General features: G+C 37.9%; 1 protein-coding gene across 12 annotated transcripts in view; it reads right to left on the bottom strand.

Moving 5' to 3' along the window:
• EVA1A (eva-1 homolog A, regulator of programmed cell death) overlaps positions 1 to 19,235 on the bottom strand; it is an 82,734-nt gene that overhangs the window by 45,958 nt on the left and 17,541 nt on the right. The window contains exon 2 of one of the 12 annotated variants that reach the window (XM_059942385.1): positions 14,412 to 14,504. The exons of the other annotated variants lie outside the window; for them this stretch is intronic. The gene's annotated coding sequence lies outside the window, so the exon portion shown is untranslated. The remainder of the gene's footprint in view (positions 1 to 14,411; positions 14,505 to 19,235) is intronic. 12 annotated transcript variants of the gene reach the window in all.

The following is a 19,235-nucleotide window of genomic DNA, read 5'->3' as shown; positions in this document are numbered from 1 at the left end:
AAAGAGGACTCAAATCAATAAAATTATAAATGAAAAAGGAAAAGTTACAACTGACACCACAGAAATACAAAGGACCATAAGAGACTACTATATACAGGCAACTATATGCCAATAAAATGGACAACCTAGAAGAAATGGACAAATTCTTAGAAAAGTACAACCTTCCAACACCGAACCAGGAAGAGATAGAAGATATGAACAGATCAATCACAAGTACTGAAACTGAAACTGTTATTAAAACAACTTCCAACAAACAAAAATCCAGGACCAGATGGCTTCGCAGGTGAATTCTATCAAACATTTAGAGAAGAGCTAACACCCATCCTTCTGAAACTCTTCCAAAAGAATTGCAGAGGAAGGAACACTCCCAAGCTAATTTATGAGGCCACCATCACCCTGTTACCAAAACCAGACAGAGATATCACAAAAGAAGAAAATTACATGCCAATATCACTGATGAACGTAAATGTAAAAATGCTTAACAAAATACTAGCAAACCAAATCTAACCACACATTAAAATGATAATACACCATGATCAAGTGGGATTTATCCCAGGGATGCAAGGATTCTTCAATATATGCAAATCAATCAATGTGATACCTCACATGAACAAACCGAAGAATAAAAACCATATGATCATCTCAATAGATGCAGAAAAAGCTTTTGACAAAATTCAACATCCATTTATGATAAAAAAAAACTCTCCAGAAAGTGGACATAGAGGGAACTTACCTCAAAATAATAAAGGGCATATATGACAAACCCACAGCAACATAATTCTCAATGGTGAAAAACTGAAAGCATTTCCTCTAAGATCAGGAATAAGACAAGGATGTCCACTCTCGCCACTTCTTTTCAACATAGTTTTGGAAGTCCAATCCATGGCAATCAGCGAAGAAAAAGAAATAAAAGGAATACAAATTGGAAAAGAAGAAGTAAAACTGTCACTGTTTGCAGATGACATGATACTATATACATAAAATCCTAAAGATGCTACCAGAAAACTACCAGAGCTTGTCAGTGAATTCGGTAAAGTCGCAGGATAAAAAATTAATACACAGAAATCTCTTGCATTCCTATACACCACGACAAAAGATCAGAAAGAGAAATTAAGGAAACAATCCCATTTACCATTGCATCAAAAAGAATAAAATACCTAGGAATAAACCTACCTGAGGAGGCAAAATACCTATACTTAGAAAACAATAAGATACTGATGAAAGTAATCAAAGATAATGCAAACAGATGGAGAGATATACCATGTTCTTAGATTGGAAGAATCAACATTGTCAAAATGACTATCCTACCCAAGGCAATCTACAGATTCAATGCAATCCCTATCAAATTGCCAATGGTATTTTTCGCAGAATTAGAACAAAAATTTTTACAATTTGTATGGAAACACAAAAGATCCCAAGTAGCCAAAGCAATCTTAAGAAAGAAAAACGGAGCTGAGGAATCAGGCTCCCTGACTTCAGACTATACCACAAAGCTACAGTCATCAAAACTGTATGGTCTGGCACAAAACAGAAATACAGATCAACGGAACAGGATAGAAAGTCCAGAGATAAACCCACGCACCTATGGTTACCTAATCTATGACAAAGGAGGCAAGAATATACAATGGAGAAAAGACAGTCTCTTCAATAAGTGGTGGTGGGAAAACAGGACAGCTACATGGAAAAGAATGAAATTAGAATATTCCCTAATACCATACACAAAAATAAGCTCAAAATGGATTAAAGACCTAAATGTAAGGCCAGATACTATGAAACTCTTAGAGGAAAACATAGGCAGAACACTCTCTGATATAAGTTGCATCAAGATTCTTTTTGATCCACCTCCTGGAGTAATGAAAATAAAAACAAAAATAAACCAATGGACCTAATTAAACTTAAAAGCTTTTGCACTGCAAAGGAATCCATAAGCAAAATGAAGACAACCCTCAGAATGGGAGACAATATTTTCAAATGAAGCAACCAACATGGGATTAATCTCCAAAATATACAAACAGGTAATACAGCTCCATATCAAAAACAAACAACCCAATTAAAAAATGGGGAGAAGATCTAAATAGACATTTCTCAGAAGAAGACATACAGATGGCCAAAAAGCACGTGAAAAGATGCTCAACATCACTAATTATTAGAGAAATGCAAATCAAAACTACACCTCACACTGGTCAGAATGCCTATCATCAAAAAATCTACAACCAATAAATGCTGGAGAGGGTGTGGAGAAAAGAGAACCCTCCTACACTGTTGGTGGCAATGTAAATTGGTACAGTCACTATGGAGAACAGTATGGAGGTTCCTCAGAAAATGAAAAACAGAGCTACCATATGATCCAGCAATCCCACTCCTGAGCATATATCCAGAGAAAACCATAATTCAAAAAGATACATGCACCCCAATGCTCACTGCGGCACTATTTACAATAGCCAGGACATGGAAGCAACCTAAATATCCTTCAACAGAGGAATGGATAAGGAAGATGTGTACATATATAGCATGGAATATTACTCAGCCATAAAAAGAACAAACTAATGTCACTTGCAGCAACACGGATGGGCATAGAGATTGTCATACTGAGTGAAGTTAGTCAGACAGAGAAAGACAGATATCATTTGATATCACATATATGTGGAATCTAAAAAAAAAAAAAAGGTACAAATGACCTTATTTACAAAACAGAAATAGAGTCACAGATGTAGAAAACAAACTTACCAGGGGGAAAGGGATGGGAGGGGAAAATTGAGAGATTGGGATTGACATATACACACGACTATATATAAAACAGATAACTAATAAGGACCTACTGTATATTACAGGGAACTCTACTCAATACTGTGGAATGGTCTATATGGGAAAAGAATCTAAAAAAGAGTGGATATATGTATATATATAACTGATTCACATTGCTGTACAACTGAAACTAACACAACATTGTAAATCAACTATACTCTAAAAAAAATTTAGACATCAATAAACAAATAAATAAAAATAGCTGTTATCAAAAAAAAAGAGAAAGTCATGCCAAAACGCATTTTAATTAAACTTCTGAAAATTGAAAACAAAGAAAGAAATCTTGAAAGCAGACTGAGCTATAGCTATAGATCCTTAGGTATAGATCAGATACAGATCAGAAAGAAGAAACAGAACTGTCCCTATTTGCAGATGACATGATGGTCTACATAGACCATACCAAGGAATCTAAAAACCCAAAACAAAAACAAAAAAGCAAACAACAGAAACAAACCCCTAAAACTAATAAGTGAGTTCAGCAAGGTCACAGGCAAGATAAACAGAGAAAATATACAAAAATCAAGTTTATTTCTATATGTTAGTAATGAACATGTGGACACTGAAATTAAAAATACAATACCATTTACAATTGCTCAAAAAATGAAACACTTAGATATAAATGTAACATAACATAATTAGAACTTGAATGCTGAAAACTACATAATGCTATTGAGATAAATCAAAGATCTAAATAAATGAAAGGGGACAATGGCTGTGGATTGAAAGACTCAACATAGTGAAGATACTAATTTTCCCCAAAGTGATATAAAGTATAATGCAATTCTTATTGAAATCCCAGCCAAAACAAAACCAAAACCAACAAAACAAAATGAAAAAACCGGCAAGATTTCTTGTAGATATAAATAAGATTATGCTAAAATTGATATAAAAATGCAATGGAACTAGAATGGATAAAATAAGTTTAAAAAGAATAAAGTGGGAGGGACTAACCAAGATGGCGGAGCAGAAGGATGTGCTCTCACTCCCTCTTGCGAGAGCACCAGAATCACAACTGGCTGCTAGACAACCATCGAGAGGAAGACACTGGACTTCACCAAGGAGGATACCCCACGTCCAAGGACAGAGGAGAAGCCACAGTGAGACGGTAGGAGGGGCGCAAACAGAGTAAAATCAAATCCCATAACTGCTGGGTGGGTGACTCACAGACTGGCGAACACTTATACCACAGAAGTCCACCCACTGGAGTGAAGGTTCTGAGCCCCACGTCAGGCTTCCCAACCTGGGGGTCCGGCAACGGGAGGAGGAATTCATAGAGAATCAGACTTTGAAGCCTAGTGGGAACTGATTGCAGGACTTCGACAGGACTGGGGGAAACAGAGGCCCCACTCTTGGAGGGCACACGTGGAATAGTGTGTGCATCGGGACCCGGGGGAAGGAGCAGTGACCCTGGGGGAGACTGAACCAGACCTACCTGCTAGTGTTGGAGGGTCTCCTGCAGAGGCGGGGGCTGGCTCTGTTTCACTGTGGGGACAAGGACACTGGCAGCAGAGGTTCTGGGAAGTACTCCTTGGCCTGAGCCCTCCCAGAGTCTGCCATTAGCCCCACCAAAGAGCCCAGGTAGTCTCCAGTGTTGGGTTGCCTCAGGCAAAACAACCAACAGGGAGGGAACCCAGCCCCACCCATCAACAGTCAAGTGGATTAAAGTTTTACAGAGCTCTGACCACCACAGCAACAGTCAGCTCTACCCACCACCAGAGCCTCCCATCAAGCCTCTTAGATAGCCTCAACCACCAGAGGGCAGAGAGCAGAAGCAAGAAAAACTACAATCCTGCAGCCTCTGGAACAAAAACCACATTTACAGAAAGATAGACAAGATGAAAAGGCAGAGGGCTATATACCAGATGAAGGAACAAGAAAAAACCCCAGAAAAACAACTAAATGAAGTGGAGATAGGCAACCTTCCAGAAAAAGAATTCAGAATAATGATAGTGAAGATGATCCAGGACCTCAGAATAAGAATGGAGGCAAAGATTGAGAAGATGCAAGAAATGATTAACAAAGACCTAGAAGAATTAAAGAACAAACAAAGAGAGATGATCAATACAATAACTGAAATGAAAACTACACTAGAAGGAATCAATAGCAGAATAACTGAGGCAGAAGAACGGATAAGTGACCTGGAAGACAGAATGGTGGAATTCACTGCTGTGGAACAGACTAAAGAAAAAAGAATGAAAAGAAATGAAGACAGCCTAAGAGACCTCTGGGACAACATTAAATGCAACAACATTCGCATTATAGGGGTCCCAGAAGGAGAAGAGAGAGAGAAAGGACCCAGGAAAATATTTGAAGAGATTATAGTCAAAAACTTCCCTAACATGGGAAAGGAAATAGCCACCCAAGTCCAGGAAGTGCAGAGAGTCCCATACAGGATAAACCCAAGGATAAACATGCCGAGACACATAGTAATCAAAGTGGCAAAAATTAAAGACAAAGAAAAATTATTGAAATCAGCAAGGGAAAAACGACAAATAACATACAAGGGAACTCCCATAAGGTTAACAGCTGATTTCTCAGCAGAAAGTCTACAAGCCAGAAGGGAGTGGCATGAGATACTTAAAGTGATGAAAGGGAAGAACCTACAACTAAGATTACTCCACCCAGCAAGGATCTCATTTAGATTTGATGGAGAAATCAAAAGCTTTACAGACAAGCAAAAGCTAAGAGAATTCAGCACCACCAAACCAGCTCTACAACAAATGCTAAAGGAACTTCCCTAAGTGGGAAACACAAGAGAAGAAAAGGACCCACAAAAGCAAACCCAAAACAATTAAGAAAATGGTCATAGGAACATACATTTTGATAATTACCTTAAACGTGAACGGATTAAATGCTCCAACCAAAAGACACAGGCTTGCTGAATGGATACAAAAACAAGACCCATATATATGCTGTCTACAAGAGACCCACTTTAGACCTAGGGACACATTCAGACTGAAAGTGAGGGGATGGAAAAAGATATTCCATGCAAATGGAAATCAAAATAAAGCTGGAGTAGCTATACTCATATCAGATAAAATAGACTTTAAAATAAAGAATGTTACAAGAGACAAGGAAGGACACTACATAATGATCAAGGGATCAATCCAAGAAGAAGATTATAAATTATAATTATAATAATATAATATAATATAAATTATAAATTTATAATAATATAATATAAATTATATAATTATATAATTATATATAATTATATATATATATATTATATATATAATTATAAATAATTATAAATATATATGCACCCAATATAGGAGCACCTCAATACATAAGGCAACTGCTAACAGCTATAAAAGAGGAAATTGACAGTAACACAATAATAGTGGGGGCCTTTAACACCTCACTTACACCAATGGACAGATCATCCAAAATGAAAATGAATAAGAAAACAGAAGCTTTAAATGACACAATAGACCAGATAGATTTAATTGATATTTATCGGACATTCCATCCAAAAACAGCAGATTACACTTTCTTCTCAAGTGCGCATGGAACATTCTCCAGGATAGATCACATCTTGGGTCACAAATCAAGCCTCAGTAAATTTAAGAAAATTGAAATCATATCAAGCATCTTTTCTGACCACAACACTATGAGATTAGAAATGAATTACAGGGATAAAAACGTAAAAAGCACAAACACATGGAGGCTAAACAATACTTTACTAAATAACCAAGAGATCACTAAAGAAATCAAAGAGGAAATCAAAAAATACCTAGAGACATATGACAATGAACACACGATGACCCAAAACCTATGGGATGCAGCAAAAGTAGTTCTAAGAGGGAATTTTATAGCTATACAAGCCTACCTCAAGAAACAAGAAAAATCTCAAGTAAACAATCTAACCTTACACCTAAAGGAACTAGAGAAAGAAGAGCAAACAAAACCCAAAGTTAGCAGAAGGAAAGAAATCATAAAGATCAGAGTGGAAATAAATGAAATAGAAACAAAGAAAACAATAGCAAAGATCAATAAAACTGAAAGCTGGTTCTTTGAGAAGATAAACAAAATTGATAAGCCATTAGCCAGACTCATCAAAAAAAGAGGGAGAGGACTCAAATCAATAAAATCAGAAATGAAAAAGGAGAAGTTACAACAGACACCACAGAAATACAAAGCATCCTAAGAGACTACTACAAGCAACTCTATGCCAATAAAATGGACAACAGGGAAGAAATGGACACATTCTTAGAAAGGTATAACCTTCCAAGACTGAACCAGGAAGAAACAGAAAATATGAACAGACCAATCACAAGTAATGAAATTGAAACTGTGATTAAAAATCTTCCAACAAACAAAAGTCCAGGACCAGATGGCTTCACAGGTGAATTCTATCAAACATTTAGAGAAGAGCTAACACCTATCCTTCTCAAACTCTTCCAAAAAATTGCAGAGGAAGGAACACTACCAAACTCATTCTATGAGGCCACCATCACCCTGATACCAAAACCAGACAAAGACACTACAAAAAAAGAAAATTAAAGACCAATATCACTGATGAATATAGATGCAAAAATCCTCAACAAAATACTAGCAAACAGAATCCAACAACACATTAAAAGGATCATACACCATGATCAAGTGGGATTTATCCCAGGGATGCAAGGATTCTTCAATATATGCAAATCAATCAATGTGATACACTATATTAACAAATTGAAGAATAAAAACCATATGATCATCTCAATAGATGCAGAAAAAGCTTTTGACAAAATTCAACACCAATTTATGATAAAAGCTCTCCAAAAAGTGGGCATAGAGGGAACCTACCTCAACATAATAAAGGCCATATATGACAAACCCACAGCAAACATCATTCTCAATGGTGAAAAACTGAAAGCATTTCCTCTAAGATCAGGAACAAGACAAGGATGTCCACTCTCACCACTATTATTCAACATAGTTCTGGAAGTCCTAGCCACGGCAATCAGAGAAGAAAAAGAAATAAAAGGAATCCAAATTGGAAAAGAAGAAGTAAAGCTGTCACTGTTTGCAGATGACATGATACTATACATAGAGAATCCTAAAATTGCCACCAGAAAACTGCTAGAGCTAATAAATGAATATGGTAAAGTTGCAGGATACAGAATTAATGCACAGAAATCTCTTGCATTCCTATACACTAATGATGAAAAATCTGAAAGAGAAATTATGGAAACACTCCCATTTACCATTGCAACAAAAAGAATAAAATACCTAGGAATGAACCTACCTGGGGAGACAAAAGACCTGTATGCAGAAAACTATAAGACACTGATGAAAGAAAATAAAGATGATACCAATAGATGGAGAGATATACCATGTTCTTGGATTGGAAGAATCAACATTGTGAAAATGACTATACTACCCAAAGCAATCTACAGATTCAATGCAATCCCTATCAAATTACCAATGGCATTTTTTATGGAGCTAGAACAAATCATCTTAAAATTTGTATGGAGACACAAAAGACCCCAAATAGCCAAAGCAGCCTTGAGGGGAAAAAAAGGAGCTGGAGGAATCAGACTCCCTGACTTCAGACTATACCACAAAGCTACAGTCATCAAAACTGTATGGTCTGGCACAAAACAGAAATACAGATCAACGGAACAGGATAGAAAGTCCAGAGATAAACCCACGCACCTATGGTTACCTAATCTATGACAAAGGAGGCAAGAATATACAATGGAGAAAAGACAGTCTCTTCAATAAGTGGTGGTGGGAAAACAGGACAGCTACATGGAAAAGAATGAAATTAGAATATTCCCTAATACCATACACAAAAATAAGCTCAAAATGGATTAAAGACCTAAATGTAAGGCCAGATACTATGAAACTCTTAGAGGAAAACATAGGCAGAACACTCTCTGATATAAGTTGCATCAAGATTCTTTTTGATCCACCTCCTGGAGTAATGAAAATAAAAACAAAAATAAACCAATGGACCTAATTAAACTTAAAAGCTTTTGCACTGCAAAGGAATCCATAAGCAAAATGAAGACAACCCTCAGAATGGGAGACAATATTTTCAAATGAAGCAACCAACATGGGATTAATCTCCAAAATATACAAACAGGTAATACAGCTCCATATCAAAAACAAACAACCCAATTAAAAAATGGGGAGAAGATCTAAATAGACATTTCTCCAAAGAAGACATACAGACGGCCACGAAGCACATGAAAAGATGCTCAACATCACTAATTATTAGAGAAATGCAAATCAAACCTACAATGAGGTATCACCTCACACCAGTTACAATGGGCATCATCAGAAAATCTACAAAAAACAAATGCTGAAGAGGGTGTGGAGAAAAGGGAACCCTCTTGCACTGTTGGTGGGAATGTAAATTGATACAGCCACTATGGAGAACAATACGGAGGTTCCTTAAAAAACTAAAAATAGAATTACCATATGACCCAGCAATCCCACTTCTGGACATATACCCAGAGAAAACCATAATTCAAAAACACACATGCAGGGCTTCCCTGGTGCACAGTGGTTGAGAATCTGCCTGCCAATGCAGGGGACATGGGTTCGAGCCCTGGTCTGGGAAGATCCCACATGCTGCGGAGCAACTAGGCCCATGAGCCACAATTACTGAGCCTGTGCATCTTGAGCCTGTGCTCCGCAACAGAAGAATCCGCGATAATGAGAGGCCCACGCACCGCGATGAAGAGTGGCCCCCACTTGCCGCAAATAGAGAAAGTGCTCACACGGAAAGAAACGAAGACCCAACACAGCCATAAATAAATAAATAAACCCAAAGTTTAAAAAGAAAAAAAAAAAAAAAAGACACATGCACCCGAATGTTCATTGCAGCACTATTCACAATAGCCAGGTCATGGAAGCAACCTAAATACCTAAATGTTCATCGACAGATGAATGGATAAAGAAGTTGTGGTACATATATACAATGGAATATTACTCAGCCATAAAAAGGAAAGAAATTGAGTCATTTGTTGAGATGTGGATGGATCTAGAGACTGTCATACAGAGTGAAGTAAGTCAGAAAGAGAAAAACAAATATCGTATATTGACGCATATATGTGGAACCTAGAAAAATGGTACAGATGAGCCGGTTTGCAGGGCAGAAGTTGAGACACAGATGTAGAGAATGGACATATGGACACCAAGGGGGGAAAACTGCGGTGGGGTGGGGATGGTGGTGTGCTGAATTGGGCGATTGGGATTGACATGTATACACTGATGTGTATAAAATTGATGCCTAATAAGAACCTGCAGTATAAAAACACAAACAAACAAAACAACTAATACTAAACTTTCATTGGGTTATTTGTATGGAAATATGTTAATATAAATGTTTCAGACATTACATGAAATTTCTAAAAATCTTATATGTTCTGGTATAATGTTATAAGTCATAATCCTAGTTATTACTTTAAAATGTATATCTCAGAAATAACTAATTTTCTTGTCAACTGCATTATTATGAACTTTCATCAAATCTTTAACCGTGATCATTTTTAAGTCTTTTGTCATTTACAGACAGTTCTGGGTGTACTCTGATGCTTTTGCAAATATGTTCCTATAAAAGGGTTTCATCTTCAAGAAATTAATGGAAAAGACTCTGACAAGTACAGGTTTCTGGTAACTGACTGTACTGCTGAAATGAATGAATAAGCATTTTCAGAACTCTAATGAGAAACTGATGAACTCATAAAAGTGCTAACAAAAGATCAAGATAAAAAAAATTAATTACATGGGACTGAGTGAACTGATGAGGATGAGTATAATTTTTGTGACTTTCTGTTTGAATTAAAAAAAAAATCCCACAAGGACTCAGAGGCAAAGAATATACAAATCAATTTTCACTGCAAAGTAAAGGAGCTGTTACAGTGGAGGATTACTGGACTGAATGTCAATATTATGATATAGTATGAGTGTGTTTCATGTTAGGTAATTGCAATCATTGTTGCTTTTGTTGTGGTCATCCATGTACAATGCTTGGTGTCAGTCTATTTATCTCTTGTAAAAATAAAATACAGTGTGTGTGTGTGAAAAGAAAAAAAAAAGAATAAAGTGGGAAGAATAAGTCCTCCCAATTTCAAAACTTACTAGTATACAGCTACATCAATCAAGACTGTATGTTACTTCTGAAAGATAGAAACATAGATCTATGGAGCAGAATAGATAACCCAGAAATAGACCCATGCAAATATGCCCAACTGATTTTTGACAAAGGTGCTTTGCAATTCATTGGAGGAAAATGCCTTTTCAACAAATGGTGCTGGAGAAACTGGACAGCCATAGGAAAGAAAGTGAACCTTGACCTAAGCCTTACATCTTACATAAAAATTTACTCAGAGTAGATCAGAGACCAAATGTAAAACATAAAACTACAAAACTTTTAGAAAAAAAAAAGAAAATCTTTGGGATCTAGCACTAGGCAAAGAATTCTTAGACTTGACACCAAAATCACAATGCATAACAAGGAAAATTGATAACCTGGACTTCATCAAAATTAAAAACATTTTTTCTGGGTTAAGAGGATGAAAAGACAAGCTAGAGAGTGGGGAAAAAATGTGCAAATCATATATCTGCCAAAGGGACTAGTATCTAGAATATATAAAGAATCCTCAAAACTCAACAGTAAAAAAGAGCAAAGAATCCATTTAGAACAGGGATAAAGTCATGAAGAGACATTTCACCAAAGAAGATACTGAAATAGCAAATAAGCACATGAAAAGATATTCAACATCATTAGTCACTAGGAAAATGCAAATTTAAAACAATGAGATACCACTACTCATCTACCAGAATGGGTAAACTGAAAAATAGAGACAACACCAATTGTTGACAAAGATATGGAGAAACTGGATCACTCATAAACTGCTAATGGGAATGTAAAATGAAGCAGCTACTCTGGAAAACAGTTTGGTAGTTTCTCAAAAAAACTGGATGTTGCAACTATCACAAAACCCAGCAACTGCACTAATCCTGCGCACTTATTTCCAAATAAGTGAAGACTTATATTCACACAAAAACTCACACAAATATTTAAAGCAGTTTTATTTGTAATATCTAAAAACTGTTAACAACCCAAATTTCCTTCAAGGGGTGAAGGTTCAAACAACTGTGGTATTTTCATGCCATAGAACACTACTCAGAAAGAAAAAAAGAACAGACTTTTAATGTACACAACAACCGGTATAAATCTCCAGAAAATTATACTGAGTGAAAAACTTAATCCAAAAATGTTGCATATTTTATGACTTTATTTATGTAACATTCTTAAAATGCCAAAATTATAGAAATGGTGAATAAATTAAATAAATGGTTTCAGGGATTAAGGAGGGATTAGAGTCAGAAAGGAAGTGAGTATAGCAATAAAAGGGCAACAGTGGCATTCTTCTGATGATGGAAATGTTCTGTATTTTGAGTGTATCATGTCAACGTCCTGGTGGTGATATTGTACTATAGTTTTGCAAGAATTTATCATTGGAGAAACTGGGTAAATGGAACATGCGATTGCTGCATTATTTCTTGCAAATGCATCTAAATATAAAATTATATCCAAAAGAAGTCTAATTTAAAAAAATTTTAATGCATGATCTCCAGAGTTGTCCTGAATAATAATCTTCACATTAAAGTTTAAAAAGCACTAATACAGAGGACTCAACCAAAATGTTAGGGAAATTCAAAATTCTTTTTCATGAGGAACAGTTGAAGAAACATAGAACATTTCATCTGGGAAAATCTTGGAGAAGGTGGTTATGAGAGTTTTCTTTTTCCAGAATATGAAGGGATTATACAGGAGAAATTAGACTCCATTCATGTGGCAGCAGGAAACAGAACACAGGAGTATGTAGGGGGAAGGACACAAGCTTCAGGACTGATCAGGCCTGAGTTTAAACCAAAGCTCTACTATTTCCTGTCTTTAAGACTGAGCAAGTTAGTTTACCTCTCTGATCCTCTGTTTCCTCATCCTTAAAATGAGGCTAATGATTCCAGCCTCAATCCATCAACCAGCTTCTAACCAGAGAAATAGAAACTGCTTCAAGTATTTACAACTAAAGAAATTTAATGCAGGGAACTGGTTGCATGTGATAAAGATAGAAATACAGGTTGAAAGTGATAGAGAAGCTGAGATTTGAAGACTGCTACAATAGATGACAAAGTCAAGAATTTAAAGATCTTTTCAAATTGGTATGAACTTTAAAAAGAGGAAATTAGTTGGAGTAAGATTGTATGAGATGGGACCATGAGGTAAACCAGAGATTAGCAACAACAAGCAGAAGGCAACTGAAGGGGCAAAGGGAGGAGCCAGGGTCACCAGAAAGAATCTGGAACCATGGAGGACTCAAATAGTGGAATCTGGAACCATGGAGATGCAGCCACTACTGGAGGAGATGCTTGAGGATAAGAGAGAGGAAGGAAATAATCCACCTTCCTCCTTTCCTCACCCTCCAACCTCTCACTGGTGACTCTATTTGGCCAAATCTAGCAGGAAGCCAGAGCACCCTTAAGCCTGAGAAAGGCAGCCTCCAGTTTAGTCCCTCCTACCCAGGGCAGAGTATGGATCAGAAGACCAACAGGCCCGGGTTTGGCACACTCACTGGGTGTTTTTGAGGATGCAGAGCATAGTAAGATGTCTGGCACATAGTAGGTACTCAGTAAATGGTAATCCTAACTTTTATATGCCAATGCTATACAATGGGCATTTAGAACTGCATTTTCTCATCGCTTTATATCTGAGTATACAGAAACACAAGCTGGGATATTTGGCTCATGCCACATGGATTCTGCCAAGAATGCTTATTTTTTTCCAAATGAGCTACATATCTGAGAAATGTGAAAAAAAAATCCTGTCCTAAAGTTTCACTGTACAAAGCAAATGTTGAATTTCCACAGCTGCTGGTGTCAGCCTATCCAGAGGAATAGTTTCAGTGAAATATTAATTTGTGAGAAAGTCACACTGGGGTAAATACATAGTAATTCAAGCAGCATGTGCAAAATTTATTTGGTGTTAGCCGGGAATGGTTTTACTTATGTGAAGTCTTCAGAATAAGAAGAAAGTAACTGAAGATGTTTGACTAAGTCAGTCACAGAGGCTCTGGATACTCCCATATCCCTCCCCAGTTTCAGTTCATTTCTGAAGTCCCCAAACCATAAACACAAAGGAAGTGCTCATGGAATTGGATGATGACACTGTCAGAACCAAGGGGCAACCAGTAGCAAAAACAATCAATATAGGAAATATCAGCACCAGCAATCCAAAGACCCAGTGTACCATGAAGGTCAGGTGTCCAGTTGTGTGGGAGGACAACCAGGGTAGAAGAGAGAGAGGAGTGATAATCTAAAGGAATGTTCAAAACTTGGGAGGCAGGATGCAAGATGCTTGCATAAAATGTCCCAGATAGGTACAAGATGCAGACTGTGCCATGCACATGTTGGACACCTCACATTTCCTAGAAGTCACTGGTGAGATGTGGTGCTGGATTCGAAGTAGCACGTGAGAGTGGGGAGAGAACCAGGGCCCATCCCTAAGGATGATACAGGCACTGAAGATTTGACCTTGCCGACAGAAGAATTGAGTCAACCCTATGGGCCTTAAAAATGGTCAAAATCCAGGAAGTTACCTTTAAAAACTAGCTTTCAGCCTCTGGGTTCTGTCCCTGGATATCAGAACTCTGGCAATAGCCTGGGAGCAGGAGTTTCTGTCCCAGGAGGGCCTGCATGAGTGAGAACATAAGAAAGGGGACAAGAATTTGAAAAGGAGACAAACAAAAACTGGTCCTGTGAAGCAGAGCACATGGGTTGAAGATGGGCTGCAAAGTTCTCATGATCAGCCCTAGGTTGGCCTATTAGGATTGATGCCCCAATATATATGCCCAGGGGGTCAGAGGACCCTCTTAAGTATTTACTGCCTCAAGTCAGATAGGTCTGGGCATACCAAGGCAGGGCTGATCCTAGCTGGGAGGAGTGGGGCAGGAAGCCAAACCATTTTAACCTGAAAAGGAGTCTAGAGTACTGAGGATGGATGAGGTGGGATGGGAGTCTCCACTTGGTTTTCCCAGAGATCTCTCCAGCCCAATGTGTCCTAAGTTCATTACCCCACCTAACTACTTCTAATTTTCTCTACAGTGTTCACAATATCCTAAGCCTCCCAATCACTCACAGTTAAACTTGGGAGTCATCTTAGGCCCTTCCTCTCCCTTGCCCTGAAGATTCTACCTCATATCCCTTCTAACTATTTTGTCCCCATTGTCACTCACCTAACTTAAGAGTTCTTCCCTTTTCTTCTTCCCCTACCCCAAGATCATATATTGGTGCCAGACTGAGCATTCAGAAACAATGTTCTAATAATGCCACTCCTCTGTTCTAAAATCATCACCTACAGACTAAAATTCAAGTGTGAGCCTGTAAATAAAGGCCCTTCATATGTTCTTCCCAACTTACCTTTCCAACACAGCCAAAGTCCAAGCAAATAGAATCATGTTCTTCTTCATATACTTCCCACCCAGTTCTACCTCTGTGTTTTGCTCTGCTGAATGCACTTCTCTATATTAATGCATTTCTGAGTCTTACCCACCCTTCAAGATCCATGTCACATCACCTCCTGTAAGAACGTTCTATGATTCTCCCCTCCATATATAATTGCTCCCTCTTTTGCAGCCCTGTAACCCTGTGTGCCAATCTTTTGCATATGGTAAAAGTATGTGTTTTCTATATTTTTGCATTACACTATGATTTCTTCAAAATTAGGGGCTTTACATCAGATTCTCCTTCATGAAGGAAGTATAGGGAGACCCAAGAACATTGAATTTGGCCAGCTTGTAAGAAATGTAAAGAGGTTTGGGGGAATAACATTCTAAAGGAAGTCTGGAGTCATATTGTGATCCTGGAGTGATAATTAGAGGCATTTGAGAGTCATCAGCTGAAGTATGAAAATAGATGAGGTAACCCTGACAAAGAATACCGAAGGTAGAGGAAAAAGCTCATGGCTGAACCCTAACCTGCCAGTGTCAGACGGGGAAAGAAGAAACTGTCATGGAGACTGGCAGGAAGTAGTCAAACAGAATCACAGCATTCATACCACACTGGGCATGAAAAGAATTTCAGCCCTAATGGTCAACAACCAACATGTGCTTGAATAATTCTGAACAAATCCTGTGTGATTTTCTCTCTAGAATTGCAAGTAGGGCAGGACATGATGGCAAATTTGTGGATCCTTAATCCAAGACATTAAAAAAGGTGACCCACTTGCCATTTTATTCTTAACCAGTATTCCTCAAGCAAATGCTTCAGTCTGCCACTAGTGGGGCCTCCCATGACCAGTATATCTGAGGCATCTGCAAATGTGGAGAACTCACAAAAATAATGCCCTACCGAGGAACACGCAAATGGGAACAAGAAGCATTCCTGGTCATCTGATTCTTTTCCATTTTGGCCTCCCAGTCCCAAGCTGACTTCTAAGTCCATTATAATTATTAAAACCAGAGCATAAGCACAGGGACACTGAGGAAATCAGAAGAGTAGATCAAAAACAAGGCAGTCTGGAAACCCAGGGATGTCCCTCAGGGAGCCAGAGAAAATGGAAATTCTCGGTAGGGGTGTGCCAGCCTTCCTTGGCAGGAGCTGTGTAGATTCTTAAGAAGGTGGATAGCTTCCACCTGAGACCTTCCTGATGGTTCCTCACCAGGGGGAGCTAGTCCATAGCCACACAGGACCTGCTTTGTGCCAATTCAATTCAATGCAAAGCAGATAAACTGCTGAGCACCTGGGAGATGAAAAGCCATGAGCTGGGCAGACATTTATCTGATGCTAACAGGGAGGCCCTCTCAAGTCAGTTCTGTAGCTTCCTTGAAACCACCATTGTCTTACACCATACTCCAATACACTGGAGTTCAATCTATTTGTTTCAAGGGTTCTACAAATGTTTGATTCAAATTACGTTTTTTAAAATATTTTTTTAAACCATAAACAGATATATTCAGTGTGTGATATGCCAAACATGAACAATCATAGAATAAAGGTTCTCTTGCCAAAACCATGAATATGTTTGAACACATTAGATATGTCATTAATTAGGAAAGCTGTAGTTCTGAAGATGTCATTAAATGATTCAGATCCATGCAAGTCTTATGCTATAAAACTCTGGCTCAAGCGTGCCGTGTTCAATTAAATGTCAGGCAAGACTCAGGGATATCCATTGAGTGCATGCTCACATAAAGATATAATAGTAAACTGTACCATAATAAGTGACCACATTACCTGTTGCTCTGTGGTATTATTGGTATTATTACTGTTTGTTTTATTCTTAGAGTGCTTGGAACGTTTTCATAAATCCAAATAAGGCCAACTCAGCAATGCAGGACCAGAGTGTCAGTGATGAAAATGACAATTGAAGTTTGGACTCAACATGCCAAATTAAATATTTTTTGCTGTGTTAAAGGCTTTAAGTGATTACTAAAGAGAAACAGGCACTGGAGTTTCTCACAATAGTTTTAATAACATAATTAACATCTCATAATGACACTATATGTTTCACGGAAGAATTTTCTATCAAAGGAAGACAAAAATTCGTTGAAGAACTTGTTCATCTATTCCTTTCAATTAGATTCCTTATAATTAAAGAATGCCAACAGCTGTTACATAGTATTAATGAGTCAACATTAAAACCAAATTTTCCTATATTCTTCTTTCCAGTTTCTGGATCATTTTAATCAGAATAACCCGAATCTGCAAGGTATCCTGTTTAAAAGTGCTATCACTTTGAATGTCTGGTTGCCATAATTTTCTCAAGGCTGTACAGCCAATACAAAATATGTATAACTATATGTTATAAACTAGAATTATCAAATAAAATAATTACATATATACAATAAAATTTTGGCTTCTCCTTTTACTCACTGATATTCCATATAAGATTTCATTTGAAGAGTATTAATGCTAAAAACAAAATTGAAAATCACTGTGTTATTCAATACATAGGAGAAACCCAATATACTAAGCAGGAAGGAGTAAAAGAAGCAGGTCTTTTTTATCAGAAAGGCAGAAACTAGATAAGAGTTAATGTGCTTCAAGCATAACTCAGGTATAAACTTGGGGCTCAAAAAAATACTTGTTGAAATAATCATTGTAGCAGAAATGCTATGTCCCTTGCTTCTAGAATTGAGAGAGGGGGAAACTTTGGAAATGAAGAAACAGAGAAGACCATGGAAGAAGTTTTGCTTTTCCTATGAGAACCATCTTCCTGCAGGCAAGTAAGTAGGACTTTCTTTGTGTGAAGCAGGACAGACCAAAGAGATTGTGGTCAGTGGGTAGCCAAATGTATCCACTGACCATAAAGGCCAGCATAGCTGAGGTGTCAGCATATTGGAAAGAATGCCATGAGCTACTGCTCTGGACATGTGGTAGAAAAAAAGTGGTGACTAGACGTGATTTTGAGGGAAGGCTGCCAAAGGAAAAGTACAGCCTAGAAAGCAGAAGCAAAGTCCAGTCTAGGAATCATTCATTCATTCACTTGTTTATCAGTAAAGCACCTATTAACAGAGGCATGATACTAGTACTGGGGGATATGAAGACAAACAAACCTTGATCAGTGTCTCTTTGGGGGAAAGGAGTACTGTTTCCGAAGGTAAGCACAGGGAGTGAAGAGAGGATGGTAGGGGGGCATAGTCGGCTCCCTGGAAGAGAAAGCCCCAGAGATGAGTCTCAAAGAAGAAACATGAGTTAATCAACTGAATAATGGCTGAGGATGGGGGAGGGGAACACATTAAACAGAGACAGCATTCACGTAGAAAGACAAGATTTGAGATGGAAAATTATATAGTTGGAGAAAAGCATGTGGATCAAAATGGGTGAAGGACAAAGTGAAAGGAAAGGAATGGCAAGCAGATGAAGCTGTTGAAGTGACCTGGGGTGCTCTTGTCAGCACTAAGGAGACAAGGCAGACGCTATGCTGGGGATAGCACAGTATTCAGAATCTGCACACACACTTCCCTCTTCAACTGTTTCACACTATTTGCTTGTGTAGCTTCCCATGAGAACTCCGAGAGCAGAAACTGTCTTTTTCATCTTTTTCATCCTTACATCCTTGGAGCTTAGCATAGTACCTGGAATGCAACAGGAACTTGACACTTACTGTTATATGAACACTTACTGCTAAATGAACAAAGTTCAAAGTAAGGAAAGGAGAGGCTGGAAGGACAAATGCAGTGAGTGTGGCCTAAAGAACACTGACAAGTGCAAAGGCTGAGAAACCATCTGAAATATAATAAACTAGGAATAAACAGAAACAGAATCCCTATGTCCTAAGCAGCATATAGAGGAAGTGAACAGCAAAATGACCACAGATGAAGATAACTTAGAGTAGATGCACTCAATCACCTTGGAAAGAGGAAGGAGTCCTGAACTCTCCCTGAGAAAGGGCTGTGTTAAAGGTTGAATTGTGTCCCTCA

This window comes from Balaenoptera ricei, chromosome 13, assembly GCF_028023285.1.
Source record: "Balaenoptera ricei isolate mBalRic1 chromosome 13, mBalRic1.hap2, whole genome shotgun sequence".
Lineage (NCBI taxonomy): Eukaryota > Metazoa > Chordata > Mammalia > Artiodactyla > Balaenopteridae > Balaenoptera > Balaenoptera ricei.
The sequence above is the reverse complement of the archived record's forward strand: the minus strand, read 5'-3'. Positions and strand labels throughout refer to the sequence as shown.